Below are 21,719 nucleotides of genomic sequence, written 5' to 3'. Positions count from 1 at the left end.
CGCTGTTGCTGGCGTTTTTATGCCTTGATGGCGACGCCCTATGGTCTTCGCGCACTTCCCCCCCCGCGCTGCTGCCAACGCCGCTCTCCGCGGTCCCCGTGGCAAACTGCAGCTCCTTGCGGCTTTCTGTGCTTCTAATTTCTTTTATTTTAATTACTGTTCCCGTCATCAGAGCAGACTCTATGGGACACTTTCCTCCCTCTTCTCGGGTCTGTACGCTGCCCGGCTTTGTAGCACCGGCCACGCCCTGTGTGCTCCACCCTCTCTCTCTCTCTCCTCTTCCCGACAACGCTGCTCGGCCCCATTGAAAAGCCACCCGATCGAGCTCTAGCCCGCCGCAGCCCAGGAAGGATCAGTGTACTACCTGCCGCCAGCCCGATTAGCTGGAACACCATAGACTGGATAACCAAGCCCAGCTCTCGACAGCCTCTCCTGCAAATCTTCGAATTCGATGAATCAGAGGGCGGTTGCCCACGGTCGCCGCCCGTTTCTTCTGTTTGTTTTCTTTTTTTTTTCTTCCTTCTGGCCTCGACCTCTAACAACTTCGCTTCAGGGATGGATCCCCGTGAGGTGGTGCAGAACTGTAGGTAAGTTCGGATCTGTTCATCGCCAGTGTAACGTCCATGTGTAATTGAGACACGGACTGCAGGAGTTGGTTATAACAGGTGTTTACTGAACGGAGACAAAACTGGAACTACTATGCAAGGTTGCTGCACAGGCTTATATACAGGGGTGGTCACTACTGGTACTGCAGTATACAGGGGCTGCAGAATATAGTTCCTTCTTCAGGTTACATACACTACACATAGCAGCCCTAAAGGGCAGAACTTCCAATAACACAGCACTCCCTCGGTGCTGCACAAAAATGTCAACCCCGATTGTGTGCTGAAGTCCTGAAGTGGTGCTTAAACTCACAATCTCATGATACAGAAGCAACAGTGCTACCAAGTGAGCCAGGGTAGCACTCCTAGTGTAGTTTCAGAACTCTGCAATGTCTTTCCAGCACATTAGCCCTGAGCTCAGAGCACAAGGTGATAACCTCCATGGAGTATTCCCACCAGCCTTCTCACACCAAACCGATTTATTTCACTTCTGATCCTTCATAACCTTCAGTGAAAACAAACTGTAAAACAGGCAAACCAAAGCAGCTGAAATGTAAACGGACTAATGGACTAATGGAATCTGGCATGTCAGCTGTATCTCATCACAAAGGGAGACTTGTAAAAATCAGTAAGATTTTCAAGCTTTTTATTATAGAGAATGGACGTGCTTTGAAAATGGAAGACAAAGCTAGCCCTCCCCCTGAGACTACCTGGTTAAGAACATAAGAACATAAGAAATAGGAGCAGGAATAGGCCACTTGGCCCCTCGAGCCTGCTCCACCATTCAATAAGATCATGTCTGATCTTGGGCTGAAAGCCACTTCCCAGCCCGCTCCCCATAACCCTTCACTCCCTTATCTTGCAAAAAATTGTCTATCTCTACCTTAAATGTATTTAATGACCCAGCCTCCACAGCTCTCTGGGGCAGAGAATTCCACAGATTTATGACCCTCTGAGAGAAGAAATTCCTCCTCATCTCAGTTCTAAAAGGGTGACCCTTTATTCTCAAACTGTGCCCCTGCGTTCTAGATTTCCCCACAAGGGGAAACATCCTTTTTGCATCTACCTTGTCATGCCCCCCTCAGTATCTTATATGTTTCAATAAGATCACCTCTCATTCTTCTAAATTCCAGTGAGTATAGGCCCAGCCTGCTCAACCTTTCCTCATAAGTCAACCCCTCATCTCTGGAATTAACCTAGTGAATCGTCTCTGAACTGCCTCCAATGCAAGTATATCCTTCCTTAAATAAGGAGACCAAAGCTGTATGCAGTACTCAAGGTGTGGTCTCACCAATACCCTGTACAGTTGCAGCAGGACTTCCCTGCTTTTATACTCCAACCCCTTTGGAGTAAAGGCCAACATTCCATTTGCCTTTTTGATTACTTGCTGTACCTACATGCTAACTTTTTGTGTTTCATACACAAGGGCCCCCAGGTCCCTCTGAACTGTAGCATTTTGTAATCTCTCTCCATTTAAATAATAATTTGCTTTTTTATATTTCCTGCCAAAGTGGATAACCTCGCACTTTCCCACATTATACTCCATCTGCCAAATGTTTGCCCACTCACTTAGCCTGTCTATATCCCTTTGCAGGTTCTTTGAGTCCTCTGCACAACTTGCTTTCCCGCCCATCTTTGTATCATCCGCAAACTTGGCTACATTACACTCGGTCCCTTCATCCAAGTCATTAATGTAGATTGTAAATAATTGAGGCCCCAGCACCGATCCCTGTGGCATCCCATTAGTTACCGTTTGCCAACCGGAAAATTACCCATTTATCCCGACTCTCTGCTTTCTGTTAGTTAGCCAGTTCTCTATCCATGCTAATATATTACCCCCAATTCTGTGAGCTCTTATCTTATGCAGTAACCTTTTATGTGGCACCTTATCGAATGCCTTCTGGAAATCCAAATACACCACATCCACTGGTTCACCTTTGTTCACCCTGCTCATTAGCTCCTCAAAGAACTCCAGCAAGTTTGTTAAACATGATTTCCCTTTCATAAAACCATGCTGACTCTGCTTGACTGCATTATGATTTTCTAAATGCCCTGCTACTAATTTCTTAATGAAGGACTCCAGCATTTTCCCAACGACAGATGTTAGGCTAACTGGTCTATAGTTTCCTGCTTTCTGTCTCCCTCCTTTCTTAAATAGGGGTGTTACATTTGCGGTTTTCCAATCCGCTGGGACCTCTCCAGAGTCCAGGGAATTTTGGTATATTGCAACCAATGCATCCACTATCTCTGCAGCCATTTCTTTTAAGACCCTGAGATGCAGGCCATCTGGTCCAGGGGACTTGTCATCTTTTAGTCCCATTATTTTACGAAGTACTATTTCCTTAGTGATAGTGATCGTCTTTAGTTCCCCACTTCCTGTGGCATCTTGATTATCCATTATTGGAATGTTGTTAGTGTCTTCTACCGTGAAGACAGATACAAAATATTTGTTCAGAGTCTCTGCCATTTCCCCATTCCCCATTATTAATTCCCCAGTCTCATCCTCTAAGGGACCAACATTTACTTTAGCTACCCTCTTCCTTTTTATATTCCTGTAGAAGCTCTTACTATCTGTTTTAATGTTTCTTGCCAGTTTACTCTCCTAATTCATCTTCTCTCTCTTTATTTTTTTAGTCATCCTTTGCTGGTTTTTAAAAATTTCCCTAACCTCTGGTCTCCCATCAATTTTGGCAACATTGTATGCCTTCGTTTTCAATTTGATACCATCCTTTACTTCCGTAGTTAGCCACGGATGGTGCTCCCTTCTCTTAAAATCTTTCTTTCTCACTGGAATATATTTTTGTTGAGAGTTATGAAATATCTTCTTAAATGTCCGCCACTGCATTTCAACTGTCTTACCCTTTAATTTATTTTTCCAGTCCACTTTAGCCAGTTCTGCCCTCATGCCACTGTAATTGCCTTTGTTTAAGATCAGGACACTTGTTTGAGATACAACTTTCTCACCCTCCAACTGAATTTGAAATTCAACCATGCTATGATCACTCTTTCCTAGAGGATCCTTTACTATGAGATCATTTATTAATTCTGTCTCATTACATAGTGCCAGATCCAAGATAGCCTGCTCCCTGGTTGGTTCCATTACATACTGTTCTAGGAAACCATCCCGGATGCACTCTATGAACGCCTCCTCAAGGCTACCATGGCCAATTTGATTTGTCCAATCAATATGGAGATTAAAATCACCCATAATTATTACTGTGCCATTTTTACAGTCCTCCATTATTTGTTGATTTATACTCTGACCAACAGTATTGCTACTGTTCGGGGACCTGTAGACTATGCCCGCCAGAGCCTTTTTCCCCTTATTAGTTTTTAACTCCACCCAAACCAATTCTACATCTTGATCTTCTGAGCCAATATCACTTCTTACCACTGCACTAATCCCATCCTTTACCAACAAAGCCACCCCACCTCCCTTTCCTTTCTGTCTATCCTTCCGAATTGTCAAATACCCTGGAATATTCAGTTCCCAGCCCTGATCACCTTGCAACCACGTCTCTGTAATGGTGATCAGATCATACCCATTTGTATCTATTTGTGCCGTTAACTCATCTATCTTGTTATGAATGCTTCATGCATTCAGATATAGAGCTTTAAACTTTGTCTTTTTACCATTCCTCCTTGTTTTGGCCCCATTTTCTGTTGTACTCTTATTTTTAAACATTCTGTCCCTTCCTGTCACACTCTGGTTATTATTTCTGTTAAGTATGTGTATTGTATTGAACAATTAACACAAAGACTTAAACGTATAACTCAAACAGGTCTTTACTGGTTGGAGGTAGGGACTATACATAGGTCTTTACTTCAGGCCCACAGGCGGGAACTGAGGGGGATCAGTACCCACAGTACTATTTATACCCCTATGGCCAGGAGTGGTACTGCGTATCACTACGCCCAACAAGTAGTGCAGTCCTGTCCATAGGTTCAAAGTAGCACACATATTACATACACAACATTCCTCCCTTCCTAGCTTTACAGTCATCTCCCCATTTAACATAACGTAATAACATATATACATATATAACTTCAGGTTTACATAACAGAATAACATAGATACATAGATAACTTCATGTCAAAACAGATCACAGATTCAGTCTCTGCGGAAAACAGTTCACAGATTCAATCTCTGTGGTGGAGTCAGTTCACGTTGCTGGAGTGACTCATTCAATAGTCCTTCCATGGATTTAACAGTTTGAACTTCCGAACTGAATTGGCTCCGTTCGGAGGGACCACGTGTGTGATCTGGTAGAGGTAATAATGGTTCAGATGGGTCATCTTCTGTTTCGACTTTCCCTTTTCTGCTTCTTGGAGACTCTCTGGGCTCCACTGTCAGCTGCCAGCTGCATGCGCAGTTCCTCCTTCTCTCCCTCCTTTTTCCGTAGTAGAGCCACCTTCTCCCGATGTTCCGTAGACTTTCGGTGCTCCTCCATGATTTCTGTATGGTGGGAGTCGAAGTTACAAGTTGGGCAGGACAGGACATAGTAATATTCGGTGTCGTCCTGATCTAGGCCAGCGAGAGGGTCTTCTATTTCCTCCATACCCAGCTGGGCGTTAGCCAGCTTTTGTTCCAAGTCCAGACATCTTTCCTGAAGAGACTTCTTCATGCGTACCTCTTCATCCAGCTTTTTCTGGGCTTTCAGCAAGTCATTTACTAATGACCTCATTTGAGATTTTACTACTTCAACTTCTTTTGGAGATTGATTGATCGGACTATTCAATCCCTCTACCGGAGCAGCTGTTTCAGCGGTCTGTTGTTCTACGTTGACGTGAGTCAGCGTACTTTTGGCATCCAAGGGCTGCTCTGTTGCAGTCATCTCAGTCTGTGTTGCTACCTCAGCTCTTCCAATAACCTTTGAGAGCTCCGAACCCCTTTCGTTTGAATATTGAAGTTCGTGTTCAAGTTTTTCCCATTTCAGAGTCCTGTCCGTCAGCATATGCAGGAGTTGGCTGACCGTTAACTCCTCTGACATCAGACGTTTTGTGTGCTCCTGCTCCATTTTCTCCATCAGCTGCTTCTGTTGTCTTTCCAGATTCTCCAACTCTATATCAAAGAACTCTTTCGTTGCATTCAACTCTTGCTCACAACGGCGAAGCATTTGTTCTAATTGCTGTTGTAGTTTGAAATGGAGTTGAGTTCGAGCCCGGTGTCCCTCAGAAATGGGCACATCAGTAGACTTGCCAGACTCAGAATCCACAGTTAAACTATGTTGTTGTTGCTCAGTGGAATTCTGTGCTGAAACTTTGTCTTTTGCACCTGAGTTGGGCTTACCATCATCCGTTCCAGAGTCTGGGCCGACTATCTTCACCGAGTTCTCACTCGTTATTGTTTGTAGGAAATGCCAGTCCATATTCATTTTCCTAATCCACTCCCGTCCTAGTAGTGGAGAACCTCCTTCAGATATCACATATAAGTCCATTATTTGACTGTCTTCGCCCTTGTGGACCACTGCAACCTCTATTTTCCCGATGGGGTACACTCTTTGCCCCGTGTATGTTTTCAATATAATCCCCGTATCCTGTAGGGGAATATGTTGGAATAACTTTCCGTAATCTTTCTTATTTATGACCGTCAATGCCGATCCAGTGTCCAATTCCAGTTTTACTTGGACTCCTTCTATCTGAAGAGTGACCCAAATCGTCTGGAGGTCTGCACCCTTACCAGCGTTGAGTACTCTTAAGCTAGCCAGTTCATTACAGCTTAAGCTAGCCAGTTCATTACTGCTAGCGTCTGAATCGGACTCCTGTTCGGTCACCTTGTGTACCTTTGCGTATTTTCCTTGCGGTGACTTCTTGTTGCTGGTCTTCTTCCCTGACCTGCATACTCTAGCTATATGTCCAAGCCTACCACAAGTTCTACATTCTTGGTTTTTAAACCAACACTGGTTCTGATCATGCGTTGTCTGTCCACAACGATAACATTTGCCAGAACTCACACCCAATTTGTGTGCACTGAGCTCCGGTGACCGTAGCTGCATTACTGCCGTGCCTCTCGCTGCGGCTTCGTGTGCTGCTGCCATAGTGACCGCCTTCTCAAGCGTCAGCTCATTCTCCTCGAGCAGTCGCTTTTGTGTATCCTGTTTAAATAAACCACACACAAATTTGTCTCGAAGTGCCTCTGTCAGTCCCGTTCCAAACTGGCAATATTTCGCTAATTTACGCAATTCCAGCAAATAATCAGCATTGCTTTCATGCTGTAGCTGCCTTCTGTCGTAAAATTTAAATCGTTCCGCTAGCATCAGCGGCGTGGGGTTTAGATGATCTTTCAGGACAGTAACAATCTCATCGAACGTCTTATCCGCCGGTTCATCTGGTGATAACAGGTGTTTCAATTGCCTGTATGTCTTCGCACCCATTAAATTTAATAATGTTAGAGCTTTATCTTGGTCACGAATTTTATTGGCCTTACAATAATTTTTTACTCTTTCAACATATATGGCCCAATCTTCGAGGTCACTATCAAAGGTACTAATATTCCCGTGTTTAGGCATTGTAGATTTGCAATTTCTCAGATTTTTTTTTTTTTTTACTGCTATCCAAGATGGCGGCTTCCCGCTCTTGCCGTCGTCCTCCGCCCACAAAATGGCGGTTTTCCCGCTTCTGCCTTCTTCCCCAGCGGTTTTCCCGCGAAAAATGGCGGCTTTCCCGCGCTTCTCGCTCTCCCCGCCCACTTCAGTGGCGGTTTTCCCGCGCTTCTCATCGCTGACTTTCAGCCCGACTGCGGCTCTTATCTCCTGTGCGATCGCTGGTGCGCCGCCCGCCCGAAACGGTTCTCAGCCCTTATCACCGGTGCGATCGCTGGCCCGCTAAGCGCCTCCCGCTTGAAGCGGCTCCCGGCCTCTGGCTCACCCGCTCGGCGGCTCTTGCTCGCTCCCTCCCGGGCTCTGGCTTACCCGCTCGCGCCCTCCCGGGCTCTGGCTTACCCACGAGGTTATGGAGGCTTCAGGGTCCTAATGCCTGTCGCTTCCAGTCGCTGGAAGCTGTCAGGATTTCTGCTGCCCTTCAGTTTTCAGTGGGGTGTTGAGGATTGGAACCTCTCTTCAACATCCTGTCTTTGGACGAAGCCGCTGTGGAATAACTGCCGCAGGGTTCGAACCGACTCGTCGCCAGTGTTAAGTATGTGTATTGTATTGAACAATTAACACAAAGACTTAAACGTATAACTCAAACAGGTCTTTACTGGTTGGAGGTAGGGACTATACATAGGTCTTTACTTCATGCCCACAGGCGGGAACTGAGGGGGATCAGTACCCACAGTACTATTTATACCCTTATGGCCAGGAGTGGTACTGCGTATCACTACGCCCAACAAGCAGTGCAGTCCTGTCCATAGGTTCAAAGTAGCACACATATTAAATACACAACAATTTCCCCCATCTCTATCCTGCTCTATTGCTTTCTTATTTCTCATTGATTTTTTTAATTCCCGCTCACCTGGATCCTCCCCCCCCCCCACTATTTAGTTTAATGCCCTCTCTACAGCCCTAGTTATTCGATTCGCCAGGACTCTAGCCCCAGCATGGTTCAAGTGAAGCCCGTCCAAATGGAACAGCACCCTCTTATCCTAGTACTGGTGCCAGTGCCCCACAAATCGAAAACCCATTTCTCCCACACCAGTCTAAACAGGGTAATACTGATTGCCAGAATCTGATGTGCCATTGGTCTGGTGAATTCACTCCCTCATTGTGCTCCAGTTTTTGTCAGAGCAGTTTTTTGTAAGTGGGCTTTTCTTTCACTACATGTTCAAAGGATTTGGAAGGATATTTATGTGGGCGTGTTTACCTCAGAATTCAATCTATGGTCTGTAATCAGCCGAGCAACTGGGCTGGGTTGACTCTGACAGTTGTTCACCATGTAAGAAAAGGACATCAGGGGAAGCATCTTTATTATTTTGGTAATAATGTGAAGGATAGAAAAGCTTATAAATTACAGTAAGTATATTGTGTACTGAACGCTGCTCATTTTCCTGTTCTATGTGAAATAAATCACCTGTGGGTATATTGCCTAAGCAGCCAACTGATATATATTCAAATATATGCCCATTGAAGAGAATCATGTAGCAGCACGTGGTATATTCCAGTAAGCCAGTGTAAGTGGTGATCTTTGGGTCTTGCTATCATTTATCTAGATATATTGGGCCGGTGAAGGCATGCTCTGGATCCTAGGGGACATAAGCCTCGCTAATGGGAATGGTCAGTGACACTGAACCTGAGTAGAACCCCAAAACATGAAATGTGTCGCCCATCTTTTCTTTCCTATGTACAATACATTAAATTTCATCTGGCATTGTGCTGTACACATTTTGCCCAACTTATTTTGTTATTTCTGAGCTGCGTCTCCCAAATCAACTGGCACTCCTTGTCTGCTATCATCTGTGTGATGAAATATGCCATTCATCAGGCACTCTGTATTCTCTGTGTTTGATTGTGCCTGTGACTGTGACAAGCAGGGGAGTTTAATTTCAGTTTCATTTCCTTACCTGTATTGTATTGTGTGTAGGGCTCCGCCCATACCTGGCCCCTACTTAAGCAGGCCCCAGCGTGTCTCACAGGCAGTACAGCAGATCTCTGGATGAGAGACACTTCTCCACTGTGTATTACTTTCTGAGTTAATAAAAGCCTTGCTTTGCTCCGTTAACGTTGAGTCTCGGATTCATTGAGGCACATCAATTTTATTAACTCAATTTTCAACGCAATGGATCAACTCTTGAAACCTGAACGTTTGGATTTGGACCCGCATGCGTCGGACGCATCGGCACGATTCGGACACTGGTTTAAGTGTATGGAATTCTTCCTGGACAATTCCGCAGCCATCACAGACGCTACGGACGCTGAAAGTATGAAACTCGGAATCCTGCGGAATTGGGTAAGCCACCGGGTTTACCCCCTCATCCAAGACGCCGACACGTACCCGGCCACCTGCGACATCCTAAAGGCGCATTACCAGCAGCCTACGAACGAGGTGTACGCTAGGCATCTGCTCGCTACTCGCACACAGCGACCTGGGGAATCGCTGGATAAGTTCCTAGTCACCCTGAAAACGCTTGGCAAAGACTGCAAGTGCCAAGATGTAAAAGCCGCAGTGTACACTGACGAGCTTGTTCGAGATGCCTTTATCACAGGCCTCAGCTCCACTTACATCCGGCAGAGACTACTGGAAAAAATGGGATTGGACCTGAAACAGGCTGTGGACACAGCGCGATCCCTGGATGTGGCCCAGAGAAACTCAGACGCCGACTCTTCAGCCTGCGCTGCCCACGCCACCACGTGTGCACCAAGGGTGCCGCCATCTTGGAAGGCATCTTCCCCGCCCGGCAGCCCGACACCGTCGGGGCCCCGCTCTCCCCCCAGAAGCCCTACGACAGCCGCGACGCGTCGGGGCCCCAACTGCTACTTCTGCGGGCAGCCGAAGCACACCAGAAACCTGTGCCTGGCGAAAGGCACCACCTGCTTTAAGTGCGGTAAGAAGGGGCACTTCGGGAAGGTGTGCAGAGGGAACCCCGCTGGAAAACCCGCCACCGCCGCGTGTGCGCCGTGGGAGCGGCCATCTTGGACGCCATCTTGCCCGACCTCGTGGGGTCCGCCATCTTGTGAGCAGACAGCGTGGACGCCATCTTGTCTCGATCAGGGCCCTACAGTGGCATCGGTCACAGTGGACCAGACCAGACCACACCCGCTATCCAAATCAATGGTGGACATCGAGGTAAACGGGTGCGGGGTTAAATGTTTAATTGACAGTGGAAGCACGGAGAGTTTTATCCACCCTGAACTAGCACAACAACTCTCTCTAATGGTGGTCCCTGCTCGGGGCACCATCTCTATGGCTGATAAAACCCAGACATCGACCATTATGGGTTACTGCGCGGTACAATTGTCCGTTAACGGAACTGTATACGATAATTTTAAATGACTAATCATGAAGAGTCTATGTGCGAGCGTGATCTTGGGCCTGGATTTCCAGTGCCACCACCAAAGCATCACGCTCAATTACGGTGGGTCCCAGCCGCCCCTCACAGTGTGCGGTCTGGCTACCCTGAAGGTAAAGCCGCCTTCGCTATTCGCGAACCTTACTCCCAACTGCCGGCCAATAGCGACCAAAAGCAGGAGGTACAGCTGGGAGGACAGGCGGTTTATCGCGACCGAGGTGGACAGGCTGCTGAGGGAGCGCGTTATTGAACGCAGCAACAGCCCGTGGTGCGCCCAAGTGGTGGTGGTGAGGGGTAGCGAGAAGAAACGGATGGTGATCGACTATAGCCAAACGATCAACATGTACACCCAACTAGACGCCTACCCGCTACCCCGCATATCAGAAATGGTGATCCAAATTGCCCAATACCGGGTGTTCTCCACCATCGACCTCAAGTCAGCGTACCACCAGCTCCCTATCAGACCAGAGGACCGCCCGTACACCGCCTTCGAGGCGAACGGACGCCTCTACTAATTCCTCAGAGTCCCCTTTGGGGTGACGAATGGGGTCTCGGTCTTCCAGAGGGAGATGGACCGCATGGTCGATGACCACCACTTGCAGGTAACCTTCCCCTACCTCGACAACATCACCATCTGCGGTCACAACCAGCAGGATCACGACTCGAACCTCGAGAGGTTCCTGAAAACCGCACAAAAACTCAACCTCACTTACAACGAGGACAAGTGCGTTTTCAACACCACGCGCCTCTGCATACTAGGCAGCGTGGTGGAGAATGGGGAAATCGGACCAGACCCCGACCGACTGCGCCCCCTAGGGGAGCTGCCCCTGCCCAACACTCCCAAAGCCCTGAAAAGGTGCCTGGGGTTATTTTCTTATTATGCCCAATGGGTCCCCAACTACTCCGACAAAGCCCGCCCCCTCTTGAAAGCATCCTCTTTTCCGCTCTCTGCTAAGGCCCACGCCGCCTTCAAAAGCATTAAGCGGGATATTGAGCGGGCCACGCTACAGGCAGTGGATGAGAACACTCCCTTTCAAGTGGAAAGTGATGCGTCTGACTTTGCCTTGGCGGCCACCCTCAACCAGGCGGGGCGGCCCGTAGCTTTCTTCTCGAGGACCCTCCAAGGGCCCGAAATCAGACACTCCTCCGTGGAAAAGGAGGCCCAAGCCATCGTGGAGGCAGTGCGCCACTGGCGCCACTACCTAGCCGGCAAACGCTTCACCCTACTTACCGACCAGCGGTCAGTAGCGTTTATGTTTAATAATAAACAGAAGGGGAAGATTAAAAATGATAAGATTCTCAGGTGGCGGATCGAGCACTCCACCTTCGAGTATGATATCATTTACCGGCCAGGGGCCCTTAACGAATCCCCCGACGCCCTCTCACGAGGGATGTGTGCCAGCGCCACCGGGGATCGGCTACAGACCCTCCACAACGACCTCTGCCACCCAGGGGTCACACGGCTGTTCCACTTCATAAAGTCCCGCAACTTACCCTACTCGATTGAGGAAGTTCGGTCTCTGACCAGGAACTGCCGCACTTGCGCTGAGTGCAAGCCTCGGTTCTACCGCCCAGATAGAGCCCACTTAATCAAAGCTACACGGCCCTTTGAGCGGCTCAGCTTAGATTTCAAGGGCCCCCTCCCGTCAGTCAACCGCAGTGTTTACTTCCTGAACATTGTGGATGAATACTCCTGTTTCCCATTCGCCTTCCCCTGCCCAGACATGACCAGCGCCACGGTCATTAAATGCCTCAACAGCCTGTTCTGCATGTTCGGTATGCCGAGCTACATCCATACGGATAGGGGGGCGTCCTTCATGAGTGAAGAGCTACGCCAGTACATGCTGTCCAGGGGGATCGCCACGAGCCGTACCACCAGCTACAACCCCCAGGGTAACGGCCAGGTGGAGCGAGAGAACGGGACAGTATAGAAAGCAGTCACTCTAGCTCTAAGGACCAAGGGCCTCCCTATCTCCCGCTGGCAGGAAGTCCTCCCAGATGTGCTCCATTCGATACGGTCGCTATTGTGTACTGCCACTAATGCCACGCCTCATGAACGAATGTTTGTCTTTCCCCGGAAATCCACCTCAGGCGTATCCATGCCATCATGGCTCTCCACCCCAGGTCCGGTATTTGTACAAAGGCATGTGAGGGGCCACAAGACGGACCCTCTCGTGGAGTCAGTGCACCTACTCCACGCCAACCCCCAATATGCGTATGTCCGGCACACCGACGGAAGGGAGGACACCGTGTCCATAAAAGACGTCGCCCCAGCCGGTAACGACAACAACCACAACAACAACAGCAACAACGATCACAGCAACTCTTACCCACCCACTATCCTTTCATCACCCCCGGAAGAACATCGACCAACGGTGCCGCCACCAACTACCCCTTCAACAACCCTGGCGGTGCCACCGGCAGAGACCCAGGAGGCCACCGGGGACACCCAGCTGACACCCGCGGCACCACAACAGCTACGTCGGTCACAGAGGACTATCAAACCCCCGAACAGACTAAATCTGTAGAAGTGGTGAATGTGATGAAATATGCCATTCATCAGGCACTCTGTATTCTCTGTGTTTGATTGTGCCTGTGACTGTGACAAGCAGGGGAGTTTAGTTTCAGTTTCATTTCCTTACCTGTATTGTATTGTGTGTAGGGCTCCGCCCATACCTGGCCCCTACTTAAGCAGGCCCCAGCGTGTCTCACAGGCAGTACAGCAGATCTCTGGATGAGAGACACTTCTCCACTGTGTATTACTTTGAGTTAATAAAAGCCTTGCTTTGCTCCGTTAACGTTGAGTCTCGGATTCATTGAGGCACATCAATCTGCAAATTGGATCAATTTTCACATGATACCAAATAACCTTTCTTCTCTTATTATACCTCTATGTTGCATTATTGTGAATGAAAACAGAAAGCACACAGCAAGTGCATACTTTACCAGTGACTGTTAAAATCTTCACAGCTCTTAACCTCTTTGCCATTGGCTCCTTTCATTCTGTTCCAGGGGACATCAGCCGTATTATCCAGTCTGAAGTGCATTAAGCAGGTGACTGATATCCTGTTTGCAAAGGTTGACCCAGACCTTCCCTATTGACCTCAACAGTCAACAGGCGAGAGCTCAGTGATTTGCAGCAGTGGCTGGTGTCCTCCAAGTACAAGGCGACTTTAACTGCATAGGTGTTATCATCAGGGCCCTCCCAACACCAGCCAGTAACATTTCTCAATAGAAAAGGCTACCACGCCATTAATAGTGTCCGATCACACAAACAGCTTCATGCAATTGTCTGCCAGCTCCCCAGGCAGCTGCCACAACACATTTATCCTGAGACAGTCTACCACCCCCCCCAGTAATTGACCCTCCTAGGAATGAGGTAGGATAGCTGCTGTGGGACAAGGTATACCCCTTACACACATGGCTCATGACCCCTCTGCATCTCCATCATGCCTGAGCAACAGAGGTATAACTGAAGCAGGGGTTCACCAGGATCATTATTGAGCACACCATCGGGATGCTGAAGCAGAGGTCCAAGTTTCTTAACCAGTCTGGGGGATCCCTACAGCATGCTCCACAAAGAGTCTCCTGCATCATAGTTCACGATGCTGAGGACATCGTGAATAGCACATTTACGGAGTTGGACACACCGCAGGTAGAGGTTGGACAGGCAGAAAGGGAAGGGGTTGTAATGTTATCTTAGTAACATAATTACGAGTCTCACAAGCAGTTGTTGAGGAAAACCATTTTATTCAGTCCTGCTTCTGTGTCTCCCAGTACAGTCTGAAAGCATGGCCAAGATGGCGGCGGATCCCGCCCCCGGATATGACATCAGCCGTCAACCAGCTGTCAATCAAACCCCCGCTATTCTTACAACAGCTACGGTTATCCTTACATCTTCCCTCTTCAATGAAGACATAACACAGTAGCAGCATAACATAACATAACACATAGAACTTGTTAACATATAGAACCAGTCAGTGTAACTAATTGCAGGTAGGTATAAACCTTACCCACACCCATGAGTCCATTAACTGTTTACAGTCTTATCAATCCCTGTCTACAGGTCAAGTTTAACTACAGGCTTTCCGGTGCGCTGTGACCTACGTGGCTGGACGGGTGTTTGCTGAACCACCCCAGTTGTATCCACATTATCACTATTGTGTCCTTCGTCTCTTTGTGGCATTTTCCTCATCTCGTCTCTTTGTGGCATTTCCCTCATCTCGTCATCCTCTCCGTCCTCCTGAGGCTGAAAGGTCTCTGTGGTTTTCAGTAGGTGCCTCCTGTTTCTGCGAAGCACATTGCCGTTCTCTGTCATGACACTGTATTCAACAAAGGAGGACAAAGGGATTAATTAAGAAAGGGAAAATAGAATATGAGAGTAAGCTAGCATGGAACATAAAAACTGACTGTAAAAGCTTTTATAGATATGTGAAGAGAAAAAGATTGGTGAAGTCAAGTGTAGGTCCCTTACAGTCAGAATCAGGGGAATTTATAATGGGAAACAAAGAAATGGCAGACCAACTAAATTCATACTTTGGTTCTGTCTTCACAAAGGAGAACACAAATAACCTCCCAGAGATGCCAGGGAACATAGGGCCTGATGAAAGGGTGGAACTGAAAGAAATCAGTATTTGTAGGGAAATGGTGTTAGGAAAACTGATGGAACTGAAGGCCGATAAATCCCCAGGGCCTGATAATCTACATTTTAGGGCACTTAAGGAAGTGGCCCTAGAAATAGTAGATGCATTGCTGGTCATCTTCCAGAACTCGATAGACTCTGGAACAGTACCCATGGATTGGAGGGTAGCTAATGTTACCCCACTATTCAAAAAAGGTGGTAGAGAAAAAGCAGGGAATTATAGACCGGTAAGCCTGACATCAGTAGTGGGGAAAATGCTAGAATCTATTGTAAAAGGTGTAATAGCAGAGCATTGGTAAGCAGTGACAGGATCGGACAAAGTCAACATGGATTTACAAAAGGTAAATCATGCTTGACTAATCTACTGGAATTTTTTGAGGATGTAACTGGTAAAATAGATAAGGGAGAACCAGTGGATATGGTGTATTTTGACTTTCAGAAGGCTTTCGATAAGGTCCCACATAAGAGATTAGCGTGCAAAATTAAGGCACATGGGATGGGGGCAAGGTATTGACTTGGATAGAGAACTGGTTGGCAGACAGAAAGCAAAGAGTTGGAATAAACGGGTCATTTTCCGAGTGGCAGGCAGTGACTAGTGGGGTACTGTAAGGATCGGTCCTAGGACCCCAGCTGTTCACAATATATATTAATGATCTGGACGAGGGAATTGGATGTAATATCTCCAAATTTGCAGACGACACAAAGCTGGGTGGGAGGGTAAGCTGTGAGGAGGATGTCGTGAAACTCCAGTACGATTTGGACAGATTGGGCAGAAACATGGCAAATGCACTATAATGTGGATAAATGTGAGGTTATCCACTTTGGTGGCAAAAACAGGAAGGCAGATTATTATTTGAATGGCAATAGATTGGGAGAAGGGGAAGTGCAAAGAGACCTGGGTGTTCTTGTGCACCAGTCGCTGAAGGTAAGCATGCAGGTGCAGCAGACGGTTAAGAAGGCAAATGGTATGTTGGCCTTCGTAGCAAGAGGGTTCGAGTACAGGAACAAGGATGTCTTGCTACAGTTGTACAGGGCCTTGGTGAGACCGCACCTTGAGTATTGTGTGCAGTTTTGGTCGCCTTACCTGAGGAAGGACGTTCTTGCCATGGAAGGAGTGCAGCGAAGATTCACCAGGCTGATACCTGGGATGGCAGGAATGACATATGAGGAGAGATTGTGTCGATTGGGCTTATACTCACTGGAGTTTATAAGATTGAGAGGGGATCTCATCGAAACCTATAAAATTCTGTCAGGCCTGGACAGACTAGATGCAGGAAGGATGTTTATGATGGCCGGGGAGTCCAGAACCAGGGGTCATAGTCTAAGGATAAGGGGTAAGCCATTTAGGACTGAAATGAGGAGGAATTTCTTCACCCAGAGAGTGGTGAACCTGTGGAATTCTCTGCCACAGAGGGCGGTGGAGGCCAGTTCATTAAATATATTCAAAAAAGAGTTGGATATATTTCTTAAGGCTAAAGGGATCAAGGGATAAGGGTAGAAGGCAGGGAAAGGGTACTGAATTTGGATGATCAGCCATGATCTCATTGAATGGCGAAGCAGGCTCGAAGGGCCGAATGGTCTACTCCTGCTCCTATATTCTATGTTTCTACGTTTCTATGACCTGGGGGCGACCTGTTGTAGAACTGTGGCTCTTGTAGGCCATGACTCAGGCCCTTCAATGTGGACTATATCCTTCTCCTGTAGCGGCACTAGTGTAGTGGCTGTGTGGTCATGAAGTGTTTTTTGTTTCTGTTGTAGCTTACGAGCCTTGTCTGCCCACACCTCATCTCTGTGGTCAGGTGTGACATAACTGGGAAGTCGTGTACGGATTTTCTGACCCAGTAAGAGCTCAGCTGGAGACTTGCCACTTGCTAGCGGGCCCGCCCTGTATGACATCAGGGCCAGATATGGGTCAGTGTTGCTGTGTGCTGCTTTCTTTAATAGTCTTTTCACAATCTGTACCCACTTCTCCGGCTTTCCATTAGCCTGAGGATAGAGCGGGCTGGAGGTTACATGATTAAACTCATACTCTGAAGCAAATAACTGAAACTCATGACTGGCATAGGGAGGGCCATTATCAGAGACCAGGGTTAGAGGGATGCCCTGCCTGGCAAAGATTGACTTCAGGTGAGTTATCACAGCTCTTGATGTAGCACTGGACAAGAGAGCAATCTCCGGATAATTGGAATAATAATCAATAACTAACAAATAGTCTTTTCCTTCATAGTGAAATATATCAGTTCCGACCTTTTCCCAAGGTTGTGATGGGAGCCCTGTGGTAATGAGGGGCTCTTTTGCTTGCTTGTAGTGATACTCCTGACATGTAGCACACTCGCTGATCAACTGGTCAATATCAGAATTCATGTTTGGCCAGTAGAATGCCTCACATGCTCTCCTTTTCGACTTTTCTGCACCCAGATGCCCTTCGTGTATCCTGTTGAGCATTTCTCGTTGCAAAGAGGTGGGCACTACTATCCTGTCACACTTAAGCAGTAATCCATTGACCACAGAGAGCTCAGACTGAATGTGATAATATTGTTTACATGACCCTTTCTTCCAGCCCTTTTGAAGATTTCTCATTACTTTACTCAGGACTGGGTCCTTTGATGTCTCTGTGACTATCACTGATAGTTTCTCCTGTGTGGCGGGCAATGCTGCGTAGACCATATCCACATGAAGAGCCACATCCTCTTCTGTTTCACTGTTTTGTGTGGCATACGGCGCAGCCCTGGATAGTGTGTCTGCAATGAACATTTGTGTCCCTGGCACGTATGTTAGCTCGAAATCGTAACGTTGAAGTCTCATCATCAGGCGTTGTATCCGTGGTGACATGTCACACAGATTCTTCTTTGCGATCCCTAGCAGTGGCTATGGTCTGTTTCTAGGATAACCTTGGGAAGACCACAGATGTAGGTATGAAATTTTTCACACCCAAATGCCAAGCCAAGGCACTCCTTCTCGATCTGTGCGTACCGGCACTCTGTAGCCGTCATGGAGCGTGACGCATACGCCACTGGTCGCCATTCTCCTTCATCTTCCTGTAGAAGGACAGCCCCTAATCCATTCTTAGAGGCATCTGTGGACACTTTTGTCCTCTTTTTAGGGCAGAAGAACTTCAGTAGGGGTTCACTTGCTAGAATGTGTAGCAGCCCCTTCCATTCTCTCTCATGTTCATGTCCCCATTGGAACTTAGGCCTAGAAATTCAGTTGCCTTAGCGCCGCTTTTGAGGCGCTAGAGGGACTAGCGCCAGAGTTATGGCCAGTTTAAAAATTCCCTGGGGCCCTAAATCGGCGTTGCACCGGTAGCGCTGCACCGGCACCGATGACGTCATCGGTGTGCGCAGCGTCCCGGTTGTCGTGGTAACCCGCCCGAACTCCGAAATTGAGTTGCGGCCGCCTCGCCCGTGGCAGCCGCAAGCAACGTTCTGTCAGAGGTGCCTTACTCCAGTTTGCGCCGGCGCATTAAAGGCCCCGCGGCGGCCGGCCACTTTCCCGCCGGCCGCCTGCCCGCAGCTCCCTCCCCGGACTTCTCCTCCCCCCCACCCCCGGAACAGAGGCAAGCCCGGCACTTGTCCGAGGTGCCGGGCTCCTTTTTAAGCTGATTTGCGCGGGCCGCGGCCGGGTGCAGGCAGCTCCTCCTTAACGGGAGGAGGAGGCCTGCACGTCCCCAGCCTGCCGCACCGCATCGGGTGCCGCAGCGCCGGAATTGCGGCGCGAAACGGCAGTTAGCGCCGATGTACCGCCGCAAAGACCCTTCAGTAGCGCCGCCAGCCGTTTGGGCGCGGCACTACTGAATCTTTGGCGCGCGCAGGGGGACTTAGCGCCGGCACTAACTTCCGGCGCTAAAGCCCTGGCTGCGCCAAAACTCAATTTCTAGGCCATGGTCTCTTGGTGCAGCAGTTTTCTCAGATGAACAGTTTTCTCTGCTGGATTTGGAATGAATTTTCCTAGGTAGTTAACCATGCCAAGGGCCCGCTGAACCCCTTTCTTGTCCTTTGGTTTCTCCATGTCATGTATAGCTTTTACCTTTGACTTGTCTGGCTGAATCCCCTCTGCAGAGATCTTGTCTCCGAGGAATGTGATTTCATTGACACCTGTTAAGTCTGTGTGTTATAGTGATAATTACTACACAGACTAAGAGAGTAAATTCAACAGGTCTTTACTGGTTGGAGGTAGGGACTATACTGATACAATATTACTACACAGTGCTTATATACCGGTGTGGTCACCACCGGTATTACGTATACAGCAGCCAGAGAAAGTAGTACATCTCTTAAGGTGGAACAGGCTTAAGTTCTCTTAAGGTGGAACAGGTTACATACACCACAATCCTCCCTTTTTAGCTTAACAGTCATATCCCCATTTAACATAACATAATAACATATATACATATATAACTTCAGGTATAACAGTTCAAAGGTTCAGTCTCTCAGGAGGCTTTCTGATGCGGCTTGGATAATGCCTCTCAGTAGTCTCTGATTCTTGTTGTTGAGGTGCCTCCTCTATTTGGTTTCCAATGTATTGGGTGTCATCATCATCAAGTACATTCCCTGCCGAGGTAGATGCTTCAGGTTCATTAACGTCTTCCACAGTTGTCTCTGTCACAACCATGGGTTCGACCCTTGCTCTCGACTCTACCAGTTGATCCGCATGACGCCTTATCACATTATGACCAATATCTACTGTGTACATCAGAGGTCCTTGTCTGGCCCGAATTGTTCCGGACTGCCATTTTTCGTTTCCATAGCCCCTTGCCAACACTGGTTGTCCTACGTCGAAAGTTCGAGTGGTCTTGTTGTTAATATGCCGAAACTGTTTGTTTTCCACTTCCCTCCGCACATTTGGTTTTAACAAGTCCAACTTGGACCGCAACCTCCTGTTATAAAACATCATGGCAGGACTTTGGTTAGTCACTGCATGATCGGCGTTTCGATATGACATCAGGAACTTGTCGACCTTGTGTTGCAGCGGAATCTGATCATCGTTCATGGCCTTAATTGCCTTTTTGAATGTCTGGACAAATCTTTCAGCCAACCCATTTGTCGCCGGATGATATGGGGCAGAGGTATAATGTTTTACTCCATTCTTCTTTAAGAATTGTCGGAATTCTTCCGATACAAACTGTGGTCCGTTGTCCGAACAGATTTGTTCTGGCAATCCGTTCCTTGCGAATATTGTTCTTAACACCGCAATTGTCTTTTCTGAAGTAGTGGTATTCATCTTGATGACTTCTGGCTATTTGGAATGTGCGTCCACCGCGATTAGGAACATGGAGTCCATGAATGGACCAGCAAAGTCAATGTGTACGCGTTGCCATGGGGCTGAAGGCCATTCCCATGGGTGTAGCGGTGCTATCGGAGGTGCATTTTGCACTTTTTGGCACCCAGCGCAGCTTTTCGTTAACTCCTCAATCTGTTGGTCAATACCCGGCCACCATACATAAGCCCTAGCAAGACTTTTCATTTTAACTCCCCCCAGATGACCTTCATGCAGTTCGTTTAAAACTCTTTCCCTTAACTTGGGAGGAATAATCACTCTTGTCCCGTACATCAAGGTACCATGGCAGACGGACAGCTGGTCTCGCCTTGCCGAAAATGCCGGGAGCAGAGGATCACCCCGTGTTGGCCATCCTTTCACTGTCACCTCGTAGACTCTGGACAGTGTCGGGTCGTTCCTGGTTTCTCTTTCAATACTTGCATTGGTGACTGGTAAACACTCGATGATGGTCGAATGAAATAACTCAACAGGGTCAACTTTCATCGTGTCTTCTTCTTCAGGTAGTGGCAGGCGCGACAGCCCATCAGCATTGCCATGCTGTTTCGTACCTTTGAATTCTATTTGATATTGATGTGCCCCTAGGAAAAGAGACCATCTCTGGAGACGCTGCGCTATCATCACCGAAACACCCTTCTTAGGGTTAAAAATGGATACCAATGGTTGATGGTCTGTCAGAAGTGTGAATTTTTGGCCCTGCAGGTAATGATTAAACTTCTTCACTCCCCATACAAGGCTAAGAGCCTCCCTATCGATCTGCGCATAGTTGCGCTCAGCGGAGGTCAATGATCTGGATGCAAACGCGACTGGCCTTTCCGTGCCATTTGGCAACTTGTGTGAGAGTACTGCCCCAATACCATATGGGGAAGCATCACAAGCCAACCGAATAGGCAGTGTCGGGTTGAAGTGAGCCAACACTTCCTCTGAGGTGATCAATTCTTTGCTTTTGCGAAATGCCTTCTTACAGTTTTTGCCCCATTCCCATGGTACCCCTTTCTGTAAAAGAACGTTTAACGGGTGCAGTACCGTGGATAGATTTGGCAGAAATTTATGGTAATAGTTAATTAATCCCAGAAACGACCTCAACTGAGAGACATTCTCCGGAGCGGGAGCCTTTACAACTGCCTCAATCTTGTCAGGAGACTTATGAAGCCCCTCCCGGTCAATGACATGGCCACAGTACGAGATCCGCTTCTGGAAGAACTCACATTTCTGCCGATTTACTCTAAGTCCATACTCTTTCAGTCTGTTGAGCACC

General features: G+C 47.9%; 1 pseudogene; it reads right to left on the bottom strand.

Moving 5' to 3' along the window:
* Nucleotides 1-1,081: 1,081 nt before the first annotated feature.
* LOC147124300 (uncharacterized) lies at nt 1,082-4,287 on the bottom strand (annotated as a pseudogene).
* Between the last annotated feature and the right edge of the window lie 17,432 nt (nt 4,288-21,719).

The sequence above is a fragment of the Somniosus microcephalus genome, chromosome 1 (genome assembly GCF_052327205.1).
Source record: "Somniosus microcephalus isolate GS21.2 chromosome 1, FLI_Smic_1.0, whole genome shotgun sequence".
Classification (NCBI taxonomy): domain Eukaryota; kingdom Metazoa; phylum Chordata; class Chondrichthyes; order Squaliformes; family Somniosidae; genus Somniosus; species Somniosus microcephalus.
The sequence above is the reverse complement of the archived record's forward strand: the minus strand, read 5'-3'. Positions and strand labels throughout refer to the sequence as shown.